Source organism: Etheostoma spectabile, unplaced genomic scaffold (assembly GCF_008692095.1).
Source record: "Etheostoma spectabile isolate EspeVRDwgs_2016 unplaced genomic scaffold, UIUC_Espe_1.0 scaffold00019329, whole genome shotgun sequence".
In the NCBI taxonomy this organism is placed as follows: Eukaryota; Metazoa; Chordata; class Actinopteri; order Perciformes; family Percidae; genus Etheostoma; species Etheostoma spectabile.
The window spans coordinates 1-16,921 of record NW_022604824.1 but is presented as its reverse complement, the minus strand read 5'-3'; the positions used below and the strand labels follow the sequence as shown (position 1 = coordinate 16,921).

The 16,921-nt window shown below is 39.4% G+C and overlaps 1 long non-coding RNA gene across 1 annotated transcript; it reads right to left on the bottom strand.

The window, feature by feature from the left end:
* Positions 1-6,348: 6,348 nt before the first annotated feature.
* Positions 6,349-9,429, bottom strand: LOC116684583 (uncharacterized). Its single transcript, XR_004330790.1, has 7 exons — positions 9,386-9,429; positions 7,616-7,771; positions 7,374-7,508; positions 7,220-7,282; positions 6,852-7,100; positions 6,710-6,759; positions 6,349-6,508 (listed from the first exon to the last, which is right to left on the bottom strand). It is a non-coding gene; the product is annotated as an uncharacterized LOC116684583 (long non-coding RNA).
* Between the last annotated feature and the right edge of the window lie 7,492 nt (positions 9,430-16,921).

Below are 16,921 nucleotides of genomic sequence, written 5' to 3'. Positions count from 1 at the left end.
GTTGCTGTCATTTCAACAGGTTTACAGTTCTTTCTTAACAGTTACTTTAAAGCACACATCTCCATGCTGGAAACGTGCTTTTCAGCCTCTTCTGAGCTTGTTGTTATGTTTTAAGCTTGTTGCTGTCATTTCAACAGTGTTACATTAGTTTCTGAACAGAAGCATTAAAACACACATCTCCATGCTGGAAACGTGCTTTTCAGCCTCTTCCGAGCTTGTTGTGATGTTTTAACCTTGTTGCTGTCATTTCAACAGTGTTACATTATTCTTAACAGAAGCTTTAAAACGCACATATCCATGCTGGAAACGTGCTTTTCAGTGTTACATTAGTTTCTTAACAGTAGCTTTAAAAAACACATCTCCATACTGAAACGTGCTTTTCAGCCTCTTCTGAGCTTGTTGTGATGTTTTAACCTTGTTTCTGTCATTTCAACAGTGTTACATTAGTGTCTGAACAGAAGCTTTAAAACACACATCTCCATGCTGGAAACGTGCTTTTCAGCCTCTTCTGATCATTCTGTGATGTTTTAACCTTGTTTCTCTCATTTCAACAGTGTTACTTTAGTTTCTTAGCGGAAGCTTTAAAACAAACATCTCCATGCTGGAAACGTGCTTTTCAGCCTCTTCCGAGCTTGTTGTGATGTTTTAACCTTGTTTCTGTCATTTCAACAGTATTACCTTAGTGTCTGAACAGAAGCTTTAAAACACACATCTCCATGCTGGAAACGTGCTTTTCAGCCTCTTCTGAGCTTGTTGTGATGTTTTAACCTGGTTTCTGTCATTTCAACAGGTTACATTAGTGTCTGAACAGAAGCTTTAAAACACACATCTCCATGCTGGAAACGTGCTTTTCAGCCTCTTCTGAGCTTCTGTGATGTTTTAACCTTGTTTCTGTCATTTCAACAGTGTTACGTTAGTTTCTTAGCGGAAGCTTTAAAACAAACATCTCCATGCTGGAAACGTGCTTTTCAGCCTCTTCTGAGCTTGTTGTGATGTTTTAACCTTGTTTCTGTCATTTCAACAGTGTTACATTAGTTTCTTTTTAAAACACACATCTCCATGCTGAAACGTGCTTTTCAGCCTCTTCTGAGCTTGTTGTGATGTTTTAACCTTGTTGCTGTCATTTCAACAGTGTTACATTAGTGTCTGAACAGAAGCTTTAAAACACACATCTCCATGCTGGAAACGTGCTTTTCAGCCTCTTCTGAGCTTGTTGTGGTGTTTTAACCTTGTTTCTGTCATTTCAACAGTGTTACATTAGTGTCTGAACAGAAGCTTTAAAACACACATCTCCATGCTGGAAACGTGCTTTTCAGTGTTACATTAGTTTCTTAACAGAAGCTTTAAAACACACATCTCCATGCTGGAAACGTGCTTTTCAGCCTCTTCTGAGCTTGTTGTGGTGTTTTAACCTTGTTGCTGTCATTTCAACAGGTTTACAGTTCTTTCTTAACAGTTACTTTAAAGCACACATCTCCATGCTGGAAACGTGCTTTTCAGCCTCTTCTGAGCTTGTTGTGATGTTTTAAGCTTGTTACTGTCATTTCAACAGTGTTACATTAGTTTCTTAGCGGAAGCATTAAAAACACACATCTCCATGCTGGAAACGTGCTTTTCAGCCTCTTCTGAGCTTGTTGTGATGTTTTAACCTTGTTTCTGTCATTTCAACAGTGTTACATTAGTGTCTGAACAGAAGCTTTAAAACACACATCTCCATGCTGGAAACGTGCTTTTCAGTGTTACATTAGTTTCTTAACAGAAGCTTTAAACACACATCTTTATGCTGGAAACGTGCTTTTCAGCCTCTTCTGAGCTTGTTGTGGTGTTTTAACCTTGTTGCTGTCATTTCAACAGGTTTACAGTTCTTTCTTAACAGTTACTTTAAAGCACACATCTCCATGCTGGAAACGTGCTTTTCAGCCTCTTCTGAGCTTGTTGTTATGTTTTAAGCTTGTTGCTGTCATTTCAACAGTGTTACATTAGTTTCTGAACAGAAGCTTTAAACACACATCTCCATGCTGGAAACGTGCTTTTCAGCCTCTTCCGAGCTTGTTGTGATGTTTTAACCTTGTTGCTGTCATTTCAACAGTGTTACATTATTCTTAACAGAAGCTTTAAAACGCACATATCCATGCTGGAAACGTGCTTTTAAGCCTCTTCTATCTTTTTGTGATGTTTTAAGCTTGTTACTGTCATTTTAACAGTTTTACATTAGTTTCTTAACCGTAGCTTTAAAAAACACATCTCCATACTGATAACGTGCTTTTCAGCCTCTTCTGAGCTTGTTGTGATGTTTTAACCTTGTTTCTGTCATTTCAACAGTGTTACATTAGTGTCTGAACAGAAGCTTTAAAACACACATCTCCATGCTGGAAACGTGCTTTTCAGCCTCTTTTGAGCTTGTTGTGATGTTTTAACCTTGTTTCTGTCATTTCAACAGTGTTACATTAGTTTCTTACAGTTGCTTTAAAACACACATCTCCATGCTGGAAACGTACTTTTAAGCCTCTTCTGATCATTTTGTGATGTTTTAACATTTTTCTTTCATTTCAACAGTTTTACATTAGTTTCTGAACAGAAGCTTAAGAAACTAATGTAACACTGTTGAAATGACAGTAACAAGCTTAAAACATCACAAAATGATCAGAAGAGGCTGAAAAGCACGTTTCCAGCATAGAGATGTGTGTTTTAAAGCTTCTGTTCAGAAACTAATGTACCACTGTTGAAATGACAGCAACAAGGTTAAAACACCACAACAAGCTCAGAAGAGGCTGAAAAGCACGTTATCAGTATGGATATGTTTTTTAAAGCTACTGTTAAGAAACAAATGTAAAACTGTTAAAATGACAGTAACAAGCTTAAAACATCACAAAAAGATAGAAGAGGCTTAAAAGCACGTTTCCAGCATGGAGATGTGCGTTTTAAAGCTTCTGTTAAGAAACTAATGTAACACTGTTGAAATGACAGCAACAAGTTTAAAACATCACAACAAGCTCGGAAGAGGCTGAAAAGCACGTTTCCAGCAAGGAGATGTGTTTTTTAAAGCTTCTGTTCAGAAAATGTAACACTGTTGAAATGACAGAAACCAGGTTAAAACATCACAACAAGCTCAGAAGAGGCTGAAAAGCACGTTTCCAGCATGGAGATGTGTGTTTTAAGCTTCTGTTAAGAAACTAATGTAACACTGTTGAAACGAGAGAAACCAGGTTAAAACATCACAACAAGCTCAGAAGAGGCTGAAAAGCACGTTTCCAGCATGGAGATGTGTGTTTTAATGCTTCCGCTAAGAAACTAATGTAACACTGTTGAAATGACAGTAACAAGCTTAAAACATCACAAAATGATCAGAAGAGGCTGAAAAGCACGTTTCCAGCAAGGAGATGTGTGTTTGAAAGCTTCTGTTCAGAAACTAATGTAAAACTGTTGAAATGAAAGAAAAATGTTAAAACATCACAAAATGATCAGAAGAGGCTGAAAAGTACGTTTCCAGCATGGAGATGTGTGTTTTAAAGCAACTGTTAAGAAACTGCTGTAAACCTGTTGAAATGACAGCAACAAGGTTAAAACATCACAACAAGCTCAGAAGAGGCTGAAAAGCACGTTTCCAGCATGGAGATGTGTGTTTTAAAGCTTCTGTTAAGAAACTAATGTAAAACTGTTGAAATTACAGAAACAAGGTTAAAATATCACAAAAAGCTCAGAAGAGGCTGAAAAGCACGTTTCCAGCATAGAGATGTGTTTTAAAGCTTCAGTTAAGAAACTAATGTAACACTGTTGAAATGACAGAAACAAGGTTAAAACATCACAACAAGCTCAGAAGAGGCTGAAAAGCACGTTTCCAGCAAGGAGATGTGTGTTTTAAAGCTTCTGTTCAGAAACTAATGTAACACTGTTAAAATGACAGTAACAAGCTTAAAACATCACAAAATTATCAGAAGAGGCTGAAAAGCACGTTTCCAGCATGGAGATGTGTGTTTTAAATTTCTGTTAAGAAACTAATGTAAAACTGTTGAAATGACAGCAAGGTTAAAACATCACAACAAGCTCAGAAGAGAATGAAAAGCACTTTTCCAGCATCGGGATGTGTTTTTCAAAGCTTCTGTTCAGAAACTAATGTAACACTGTTGAAATGACAGTAACAAGGTTAAAACATCACAAAATTATCAGAAGAGGCTGAAAAGCACGTTTCCAGCATGGAGATGTGTGTTTAAATTTCTGTTAAGAAACTAATGTAAAACTGTTGAAATGACAGCAAGGTTAAAACATCACAACAAGCTCAGAAGAGAATGAAAAGCACTTTTCCAGCATCGGGATGTGTTTTTCAAAGCTTCTGTTCAGAAACTAATGTAACACTGTTGAAATGACAGAAACAAGGTTAAAACATCACAAAATGATCAGAAGAGGCTGAAAAGCACGTTTCCAGCATGGAATGTGTGTTTTAAAGCTTCTGTTAAGAAACTACTGCAAACCTGTTGAAATGACAGCAAGGTTAAAACATCACAACAAGCTCAGAAGAGAATGAAAGCACTTTTCCAGCATGGGGATGTGTTTTTCAAAGCTTCTGTTCAGAAACTAATGTAACACTGTTGAAATGACAGAAACAAGGTTAAAACATCACAAAATGATCAGAAAGGCTGAAAAGCACGTTTCCAGCATGTAAATTAAATATTGAGAAACACTGGAGAGAGACTGAAGAAGGCAGGTTCAAGCTATTGAGCTGTCTTTTTGTACTGGTGAGTTTGTAATGCTCCGCTAGCTTATATGCTAATGTCCGTCATTAGGTGCCCATTGTTCTCAATGTAAACGGCGCTAGCAATTGCTGTTGCTAACTTGAGCTAACAGCTAAAGTATATTGTCTTTGTTAAATTACTAACATGGAGTAAACGATAAAACAAGATATATTTTTATTGTGAAGATGGTACAGCATCTCTGACCAAGCTCGCACGGCACACATCACAGGACAGCTTGACATTGATATTAAACGAGATCGCTCCAGTCAGCAGAAACAAGCTACAATGTACGTTAATAGGATAATTGTCCAGCTTGTATTTACGTTCGTAAAAGTGCTTGTTTTGCTGCTAACAGACTCAGATTAATATTCTAAGTGTCTGACAACATTATGGAAAGGATTTCTAAGGAGGTCGACCTTTCTGTTAAAGATTAAGATCCTTTTTAAAACATAAAAGTCCGCGAAATTGCGTTCGCTAAACCCACCAGACTCCATGTAAATAATCAGTGATTTTAGTATCGTAAAACACGGCTTCTAAAACCTCTCTGAGCACCGCCCCAGCTAACAATTTTGGTTCCCAGAACGTTCTGGGAACGTTCGTTTTTTGGCTGCGGGAACGTTCCCTGAAGGTTTGTTTTGGTTGTATTTCGGTTGTCTGTTGGTTAATTGGAAGGTTTTCCTAACGTTCTGGGAACGTTCGTTTTTGGTTACAGCGAACATTCTCGGAACGTTCCCCTAACGTTCTCTAAAAGTTACAACCTTTAGAGAACGTTAGGGGAATGTTCCCTTGGCCTTGCAACCTTTAGCGAACGTTACGGGAACGTTCCCTTAACATTGCAACCTTTAGCGAACGTTACGGGAACGGTCCCTTGACATTGCAACCTTTAGAGAACGTTAGGGGAACGTTCGCTGTAACCACAAACGAACGTTCCCAGAACGTTAAGAAAACCTTCCAATTAACCAGCAGACAACCAAAACAAACTTTCAGGGAACGTTCCAGAACGTTAAGAAAAGCTTAGATTCCCCTAACCTTTAAACTAACACCCATACCATTTGTGTGTATGTATGTACTGTAAATACACACGTACATACATACAAAAGTTAAATTAGTAGGAAGGAATGAACAGGCAAACTTGATGGCATTTCAAAACTTTAATATTCAAACAACTGAAAAAATACAACAAAGATAAGGATGTAGTGTAAATGTAGTGCAAGATGCATAAAGATGTGTTTGTAAAGTGTGTGCAAAATAAGTCACTAAAAAAATATAATAAAAAGTTAAAAAGGGGCTCCATGGCTCAGTCCTTCTCAGCTGGCCTATAAAGAAATAAACAAAAGTTAGACATGTAATACTAAGAATGAACACATTAACAAAATAATTTTTTTGATGAACTTTATTATGAACATAACGCAGAAGAACTTAAATTTACCGTCTGTGTGGGGCAAACTTCAGAACTTGCCCAATCAAATCCTCCGCTTCTGCAGCAGTCAGCGCAGGGAAGTTATCTGGCAGGCCGCTAGAGTAGAAGTCCAAATGAAGCAAAGTTATAAGTCAAATTAAAACCTCTTGTCAGCCAAGCTAAGCATAATACTAATGTGAACATTAAAATAACACCTGCCTGTTATAACCCTGCATACAGCCAGGTCCTGGAAGGCTCTCTTTGTTTTTCTTCAGTGCAAGCTGTACTGTCTCAGGACATCATTCGTTGCATCTTGCCGCAGCATGCGGCGGATGGCATCACTTCCAGTACAACCACCGAGGGTCGACAGGAAAAGTTGCTGTAAAACATATAGTAACAGATTATGCATACAGTGTAGAGCTTGTACAATCTCATTTTGTAAGAAGTCAGTTCAGTTAAGATATTAGATTTTATGCAATTATATAGTGTTTGTCTTAGGGCAGAACTATGGCCACTTAATTTCCATATTGTTCCTCCTCTCCATACACCCATACAAACATGTGAGCAACTTGAGTCTTACCTCTCATTTTGATCTCCATGTCTGAGCCACCTCCCTCTGTGTGAGTTCTTCTGTTTAAAACAACAAAAACGTTATGTTACTCTAGTGATCCTTGCCATTTAATTGTACTTCATTGCAAATGCAAAAACCAAAGCAACTGTACCTTCAACTGGGTCCCAAGATGAAGTGGTAGTCCGTGGTAGGGTCACTAAAGACTCATCCTGCTCTGGGCAACCAGCTGGTTTCCTGCATGGCGTTGATACATATAATAAATAAATTGTATATGATTATTATATAAGATGAAGTTGATAGGTTGCCTGCACATGAATCTATGAACCTATTCTTTTATATTAGACAAAATATATATTAAAAAACTTAAATGCAGGTGGTGGAGGAAGTATTATCTGCTGAGCTGAAAAAAGACAGGAAGAGACAAACATCAGAACAATCACATGATATGCACCATGTTGACTGTCATTGGTTCCATGTTAAGAATGACTGGTTTATATACATGCATACATTTTAACTTACAGACAGGGCTTCCAGACGCACGCTCCATCCTGGACAGTTTATCTGGTCGTGCAACAGATTCATCTGTAATACAGAGACCATATAGTGTGTACCCATTGCAAAATCTGTGATTTGAAATATGTGAAAAAAATGTAGTCTATAATAGAGTTCTTACCATCGCTTGAAGAATCTGTCATGAACCTCCTTGGGCGTCGGCGCTGCCTTTTTTGGACACTTGCTTCATCTTCTGTCTGGATGCTGGAAGTATCCCTCAGCCGCCGACACCGGTCCACAGCTTTGGCGTAGGAATCTATGTTAAGTGAACATTTGTGATCCAGTAGTGCAAAAGAAGAAAGAAAAGCAGTTCCATATAGAGAAAATTATTTATTTACATATAGTATAGCAGCAATAGGTTACCTGTACACAGCCATATTTTTTAAACTGGATATTTGTCCCAGCTGCTGTTGGGCAAATGGCACGCTGTGATTTGGAGCAGAGGGAGGTGCCATGGAGCTCCTTTAGAGCATGAGCAGCTAATCCATCTTCTCCTCAAATGTCTCCACCCGGATTCATCTGAAATAACAGATCATACAATTTGTACTGATTGCAAAAATATTTAAATGTATACAGCCAGTGTAAACATTGTACGTGACAAGATTTCTGCATTGTAGCCCAGATACTTTGTAATGGGGAGACACAGCATCCACAGAAATGCATAGTGTTAGTTTGTAAAGCCAGTACTGCAGCTGTGTTGCAACACGTTAGGCTCGTTCGAGATGAGCCAGGTCTGCGCAGAATCGATCACCGGCGATCGGCGCCCGTTGCATGCCGGTTAGATTTGTGTCCGACTTGATCCCGACTTGCTCTGACGTCATGCACACGTGGGCAACGGAAATCTCACGAGAGCAAGGCGGCCGCAGTTCTGAGACGCAGGCGGCGCAGTTGCTTTTCACCGACTGCAAGAGCCAGGCGGACCCAGAGCATGCTGGGAAACGCCGGCTTCTCAGCTGATTTAACACCTGATTGGTTTACAACATGATGACGTTTTTATAAACTTTTTTATCGTTTTGGAGTCGGAGGGATTTTAATTACTATTTGTCTGATTTAAAGACTTATTCTGTACAGAATACATGTTGTGTGGCTGATAGTGACGTTTTGAAGCCAGAGAGACTAAATCTGATCAGATCACGGATCATCTACAGTCTGTTGTTTATTAAAATCAGCAACAGGTCGCATGTAGAGCACTTTGACAGTTACTCTGTCATAACTAAAACAACTGGAGACTGTGTACCAGCTGGTATGTGGGTCTGATTATATTTTATTAAATCGGAATTGCACCACAGTGTTTTCATCACTTCCTGTCCAGCCTGAAGGCGGCTGGAATCGGCTGGAAACTGTCCGACTTTACCGCAGCTTTTTGTCACCGCCCCCCGCTGCTGCCGCCTGCTCTCGTCCACTTTACAGGCGAGGCGCAGTTCATCTCGAACGAGCCTATTACGTCCCTTGCTGTATCCTTCACTCAGCTTGCCGATAACTGGCTAAAGTGCGTTGCAAGATGGCTGCCGATCTACCTGGACTAAGGATTTTGATTATCTTGGCTTTATTTATGTACTGTAGTACACTAATTAAAAAAAGACCGAAAACGGATATCTTATTTGTAACATAAACGAAAGCATTTTAACATGATTACACAAAACATACAATGCAACAAAGCAGAAACGTCGTGCACAGCAGCAAACAAAGTGCAAGATTTATGCAATCCATCTAAAGCACAACTCTGGCCTCACCCTTTTGAATGGGAGTGCTACTACGGGCCCTTCTATGATAGCATCAAAATCAACATTTTTAAAACACTAAGAAGGCTCGACACAACATGAAACTTTACTCCAAGTCTCACCTGGGGGCTCAACACATGAACTCAGCATTGAGAACATGGTTTGTGCACAAATAGTTTACTAAAAAGAAAAGATTTGGAGCAGCTCACTGCATGACTAACATAGCATAATGGCGGACGACGTTGAAAAACTAACTAAAGTTAGTTGTTGACTTCAGCCAAACTTTTATTTTTGGTCAACCTAACAAGAACCGGAATATAACAAAGCCATACGAGGAAAGAGTTTAATGTTAAACCACAAACCCTCCCATTACAACCACAACATCATTTAACTGCAAAGTATTTTCGCTTACCTCTCCGTGAGCTGAGCCGCGTGGTCCTGGTCCCGTCGCTTTTTTTCTTCTAACGGGGGAATCGGTCTGCTCAGAGCAGCGGCCCCCTACTGGTGGGGGGCTGTAACGGTTAGGTTTTCAAACTGAATAAAGAAGTGAATTATCTTAGTTGTGAAAATCGTCCCATTGATAGATTCCTCTTTTAAGTTGTTTCACTAAGACAGTTAAAAAAACGAAGTCAAGCAAAAGTACTGTTTTAAGCTAAATTGATATCAGCCTTAAAATAAATGCTATGCTGTTTATCTTTCTTAATTTTATAAGTCGAATCATTTTTGAGTGAATAAATCAAGTGACAGCAAACCATGCTTCTAACTCAGAACAACCAAAAACAACCAAACGGGAACGTTGTTTGAAGGTACGGCGCAACCACAGGGGAACGTTACAGTAGGTTGGTTCTCTTAACGTTTAGAGAACGTTATAACCAGGAGGGAACGTTCCCTAAACGTTAGCTTTTGGTTTGGTTCGAACGAACCTTTAGAGAACCAAAAACTAACGTTCCCTAAACGTTCTGTGTTAGTGGGGGCTGGCTCTGGCGGTCTGGCGTCTGCGGGTGTTGGGTGTGCGACTATCTGCTACGTTTTGTCATCATTTTCTTTCTTTCATTCCAATTTCGGGTCTGTCAGTCACAGTGAAAACCGGGGACATTTACGGGGACAGGTCCAGCCGGGGACAGGTCGTCAAAATCGGGGACTGTCACCGGAAACCGGGGACGTCTGGTCACCCTACTATGGCAGGGACATAACACCGGGTGAACAGCAGCCGGTACAGTAAACATAGCCTAGCTAGCTAGCTGGCTACGATGTCAATACAGTAATATCAAAGACCCTTGATCCTTCTCAACTCTCTGGTAATATTCTATTCACAAAGTACAACCAATAGTACGGTAATGTTAAATCTTACTTGTGAAAAGTAATCCCCGAGCCCTGTTTTCAATGGTCCGCCGATTTGAAACAGGAATATGCTGCACAGTGCTCTGGCATCTTGAATCTTCTGCTGCTAAGCAACGAGTATGACCGGTCCAAGATGGCGGTTGAATTTCTCGCGCTGAGCTGCCAATGCAGCGTCTACTCTTTATATGTCTATGGTTCGCGCTATTGAGTGAGACCGGAAGTGACTCCAGAAAAGCTGAATCATCGTAGCAGCAGATACTTATACATTTTAAGGCTAATGTTAAGTTGTGTGACTGTTGACGTAAATTAAATATTGAGAAACACTGGAGAGAGACTGAAGAAGGCAGGTTCAAGCTATTGAGCTGTCTTTTTGTACTGGTGAGTTTGTAATGCTCCGCTAGCTTATATGCTAATGTCCGTCATTAGGTGCCCATTGTTCTCAATGTAAACGGCGCTAGCAATTGCTGTTGCTAACTTGAGCTAACAGCTAAAGTATATTGTCTTTGTTTAATTACTAACATGGAGTAAACGATAAAACAAGATATATTTTTATTGTGAAGATGGTACAGCATCTCTGACCAAGCTCGCACGGCACACATCACAGGACAGCTTGACATTGATATTAAACGAGATCGCTCCAGTCAGCAGAAACAAGCTACAATGTACGTTAATAGGATAATTGTCCAGCTTGTATTTACGTTCGTAAAAGTGCTTGTTTTGCTGCTAACAGACTCAGATTAATATTCTAAGTGTCTGACAACATTATGGAAAGGATTTCTAAGGAGGTCGACCTTTCTGTTAAAGATTAAGATCCTTTTTTAAAACATAAAAGTCCGCGAAATTGCGTTCGCTAAACCCACCAGACTCCATGTAAATAATCAGTGATTTTAGTATCGTAAAACACGGCTTCTAAAACCTCTCTGAGCACCGCTGGCTCTGGCGGTCTGGCGTCTGCGGGTGTTGGGTGTGCGACTATCTGCTACGTTTTGTCATAATTTTCTTTCTTTCATTCCAATTTCGGGTCTGTCAGTCACAGTGAAAACCGGGGACATTTACGGGGACAGGTCCAGCCGGGGACAGGTCGTCAAAATCGGGGACTGTCACCGGAAACGGGGACGTCTGGTCACCCTACTATGGCAGGGACATAACACCGGGTGAACAGCAGCCGGTACAGTAAACATAGCCTAGCTAGCTAGCTGGCTACGATGTCAATACAGTAATATCAAAGACCCTTGATTCTTCTCAACTCTCTGGTAATATTCTATTAACAAAGTACAACCAATAGTAGGTAATGTTAAATCTTACTTGTGAAAAGTAATCCCCCGAGCCCTGTTTTCAATGGTCCGCCGATTTGAACAGGAATATGCTGCACAGTGCTCTGGCATCTTGAATCTTCTGCTGCTAAGCAACGAGTATGACCGGTCCAAGATGGCGGTGAATTTCTCGCGCTGAGCTGCCAATGCAGCGTCTACTCTTATATGTCTATGGTTCGCGCTATTGAGTGAGACGGAAGTGACTCTAGAAAAGCTGAATCATCGTAGCAGCAGATACTTATACATTTTAAGGCTAATGTTAAGTTGTGTGACTGTTGACGTAAATTAAATATTGAGAAACACTGGAGAGAGACTGAAGAAGGCAGGTTCAAGCTATTGAGCTGTCTTTTTGTACTGGTGAGTTTGTAATGCTCCGCTAGCTTATATGCTAATGTCCGTCATTAGGTGCCCATTGTTCTCAATGTAAACGGCGCTAGCAATTGCTGTTGCTAACTTGAGCTAACAGCTAAAGTATTGTCTTTGTTAAATTACTAACATGGAGTAAACGATAAAACAAGATATATTTTTATTGTGTTACGGACTACTATCGCTATTAGTGGAGTAGCTCCGTCAAGTTGTTTTGAAATTTCGTTTAATGTCAAGTTAAATTGTGTTTTAACCGTTGCGGCCTAGCGGCCCACTTGAACCTGCTAACAGTCTAGTGGCCTGTTAAGACACTGAAACTAGCTAGTGAATGATAATGAGGTCTGACTTTTATTCATTCATTTAGGGCTATTAAGTGTATTTTGAATGTATTTCTGTGTACTTGTGTTATTTATGTATTGTTATTAAGCACCTTAGTAATAACTATGTTTATGGTTTTGCACTTTATTCCAAAATGATAGTTATGATATATTGAGAAATTTAATATGTTGTACCACTTAACTAGAAACACAATACTGTGATTAGGGATATTGAGTTTATTGATACAAGCCTTAGCCTACGACAGCAATGTCAACAGTGTTAGCTCTAAGGTAATTTTATGTTGACCTATTCCTTATAGGTCAGGTTTTTTTGCTCGATTCAACGTTGAGGGATCGCAGTCTGGTGGAGTCTAGACCGGCGGAAATCACAGAGAAACATAGAGCGTAGAGAAACTGGATGGCGAGCCAAGCCCACTTGATGTAGAGCCGGTTGTAGCCTGGAGGTTGCAACATAGTCTTTACAGCGGAGAAACTTGATCTATTACCCTTTGGCCAAGGGGTCAGGTAGAACTGTGTGCACACTTCGTTTCCTTGAAGGAGGACAAATATCCTTTTAGCGCATAAGGAAGTGAGAACAGTATTTTAGCAGACCGGGTCTAATTTATTTTTATTAAACTGGACTGAAAATTTATTATTTTGATACTTTGTATTTCTTTCTACTTTTTTATATGGGATCCCACTTTTTCACTTTTTCACCTTACTTCAATTGATGTATATAATTGTTAATGTATTTTGCTACTTACCCTGTTAGTTATTGCAATTAATACATACAGTTAAACTTCTCCTGGGATGTGTGTGTTATTTCACTGTGGTAATTCAATCCTTTGGCTTCAGCGAGCAAACCTATAATCTTCTGATCTGGCCAATTCTGAACATCTGGATAGCTGAAATATCTCTTATGTCAGGTAAATTTATTGGTTTTTCTTATAAAAGTGATCAGCCTTGAGTAGCTGGTTACACAAGACTAGGAAATTATTGTTCAATTTGTTTTTTAAGTGCTCTAATCCATGTTTTGGGGTTCAAAACATAGCCTACTGTTGAAATGACAGCAACAAGGTTAAAACATCACAACAAGCTCAGAAGAGGCTGAAAAGCACGTTTCCAGCATGGAGATGTGTGCTTTAAAGTAACTGTTAAGAAAGAACTGTAAACCTGTTGAAATGACAGCAACAAGGTTAAAACATCACAACAAGCTCAGAAGAGGCTGAAAAGCACGTTTCCAGCATGGAGATGTGCGTTTTAAAGCTTCTGTTAAGAAACTAATGTAACACTGTTGAAATGACAGCAACAAGGTTAAAACATCACAACAAGCTCGGAAGAGGCTGAAAAGCACGTTTCCAGCATGGAGATGTGTGTTTCAAAGCTTCTGTTCATCAACTAATGTAACACTGTTGAAATGACAGAAACCAGGTTAAAACATCACAACAAGCTCAGAAGAGGCTGAAAAGCACGTTTCCAGCATGGAGATGTGTGTTTTAAAGCAACTGTTAAGAAACAACTGTAAACCTGTTGAAATGAATGCACCAAGGTTAAAACATCACAACAAGCTCAGAAGAGGCTGAAAAGCACGTTTCCAGCATGGAGATGTACACACATCTCCATGCTGGAAACGTGCTTTTCAGTGTTACATTAGTTCTTAACAGAAGCTTTAAAACACCATCTCCATGCTGGAAACGTGCTTTTTAGCCTCTTCTGAGCTTGTTGTGATGCTTTAACCTGGTTTCTGTCATTTCAACAGTGTTACATTAGTGTCTGAACAGAAGCTTTAAAAACACATCTCCATGCTGGAAACGTGCTTTTCAGCCTCTTCTGAGCTTGTTGTGATGTTGTTTAAGCTTGTTACTGTCATTTCAACAGTGTTACATTAGTTTCTTAGCGGAAGCATAAACACACATCTCCATGCTGGAAACGTGCTTTTCAGCCTCTTCTGAGCTTGTTGTGATGTTTTAACCTTGTTTCTGTCATTTCAACAGGTTACATTAGTGTCTGAACAGAAGCTTTAAAACACACATCTCCATGCTGGAAACGTGCTTTTCAGTGTTACATTAGTTTCTTAACAGAAGCTTTAAAACACACATCTCCATGCTGGAAACGTGCTTTTCAGCCTCTTCTGAGCTTGTTGTGGTGTTTTAACCTTGTTGCTGTCATTTCAACAGGTTTACAGTTCTTTCTTAACAGTTACTTTAAAGCACACATCTCCATGCTGGAAACGTGCTTTTCAGCCTCTTCTGAGCTTGTTGTGATGTTTTAAGCTTGTTACTGTCATTTCAACAGGTTACATTAGTTCTTAGCGGAAGCATTAAAACACACATCTCCATGCTGGAAACGTGCTTTTCAGCCTCTTCTGAGCTTGTTGTGATGTTTTAACCTTGTTTCTGTCATTTCAACAGTGTTACATTAGTGTCCGAACAGAAGCTTTAAAACACACATCTCCATGCTGGAAACGTGCTTTTCAGCCTCTTCTGAGCTGTTGTGGTGTTTTAACCTTGTTGCTGTCATTTCAACAGGTTTACAGTTCTTTCTTAATAGTTACTTTAAAGCACACATCTCCATGCTGGAAACGTGCTTTTCAGCCTCTTTGATCATTTTGTGATGTTTTTAAGCTTGTTACTGTCATTTTAACAGTGTTACATTAGTTTCTTAACAGAAGCTTTAAAACAACATTTCCATGCTGGAAACGTGCTTTTCAGCCTATTCTGATCATTCTGTGATGTTTTAACCTTGTTTCTGTCATTTCAACAGTGTTACATTAGTTTCTTAGAGGAAGCTTTAAAACACACATCTCCATGCTGGAAACGTGCTTTTCAGTGTTACATAGTTGCTGTCATTTCAACAGGTTACAGTTCTTCTTAACAGTTACTTTAAAGCACACATCTCCATGCTGGAAACGTGCTTTTCAGTGTTACATTAAGTTTTCTTAACAGAAGCTTTAAAACACACATCTCCATGCTGGAAACGTGCTTTTCAGCCTCTTCTGAGCTTGTTGTGATGTTTTAACCTGTTTCTGTCATTTCAACAGTGTTACATTAGTTCTGAACAGAAGCTTTAAAACACACATCTCCATGCTGGAAACGTGCTTTTCAGTGTTACATTAGTTTCTTAACAGAAGCTTTAAAACACACATCTCCATGCTGGAAACGTGCTTTTCAGCCTCTTCTGAGCTTGTTGTGATGTTTTAACCTTGTTTCTGTCATTTCAACAGTGTTACATTAGTGTCTGAACAGAAGCTTTAAAACACACATCTCCATGCTGGAAACGTGCTTTTCAGCCTCTTCTGAGCTTGTTGTGGTGTTTAACTTGTTGCTGTCATTTCAACAGTTTACAGACAGCTTTAAAACACATCTCCATGCTGGAAACGTGCTTTTCAGCCTCTTCTGAGCTTGTTGTGATGTTTTAAGCTTGTTACTGTCATTTCAACAGTGTTACATTAGTTTCTTAGCGGAAGCATTAAAACACACATCTCCATGCTGGAAACGTGCTTTTCAGCCTCTTCTGAGCGTTGTGATGTTTTAACCTTGTTTCTGTCATTTCAACAGTGTTACATTAGTGTCTGAACAGAAGCTTTAAAACCCACATCTCCATGCTGGAAAACGTGCTTTTCAGTGTTACATTAGTTTCTTACAGTTACTTTAAAGCACACATCTCCATGCTGGAAACGTGGCTTTTCAGCCTCTTCTGGCTTGTTGTGATGTTTAAGCTTGTTACTGTCATTTCAACAGTGTACATTAGTTTCTTAGCGGAAGCATTAAAACACACATCTCCATGCTGGAACGTGCTTTTCAGCCTCTTCTGAGCTTGTTGTGATGTTTTAACTGTTTCTGTCATTTCAACAGTGTTACATTAGTGTCTGAACAGAAGCTTTAAAAACACACATTTCCATGCTGGAAACGTGCTTTTCAGTGTTACATTTAGGTTTCTTAACAGAAGCTTTAAAACACACTCTCCATGCTGGAAAATGCTTTTCAGCTCTTCTGAGCTTGTTGTGGTGTTTTAACCTTGTTGCTGTCATTTCAACAGGTTACAGTTCTTTCTAACAGTTACTTTAAAGCACAACCTCTCCATGCTGGAAACGTGCTTTTCAGCCTTTCTGAGATTGTTGTGATGTTTTAAGCTTGTTACTGTCATTTCAACAGTGTACATTAGTTTCTTAGCGGAAGCATTAAAAACAACACATCTCCATGCTGGAAACGTGCTTTTCAGCTCTTCTGAGCTTGTTGTGATGTTTTAACCTTGTTTCTGTCATTTCAACAGTGTTACATTAGTGTCTAACAGAAGCTTTAAAACAAACTTCTCCATGCTGGAAACGTGCTTTTCAGCTCTTCTGAGCTTGTTGTGGTGTTTTAACCTTGTTGCTGTATTTCAACAGGTTTACAGTTCTTTCTTAACAGTTACTTTAAAGCACACACCTCCATGCTGGAAACGTGCCTTTCAGCCTCTTCTGATCATTTTGGGATGTTTAAGCTTGTTACTGTCATTTTAACAGTGTTACATTAGTTTCTTAACAGAAGCTTTAAAAACACACATTTCCATGCTGGAAAACGTGCTTTTCAGCCTCTTCCGAGCTTGTTGGATGTTTTAACCTTGTTACTG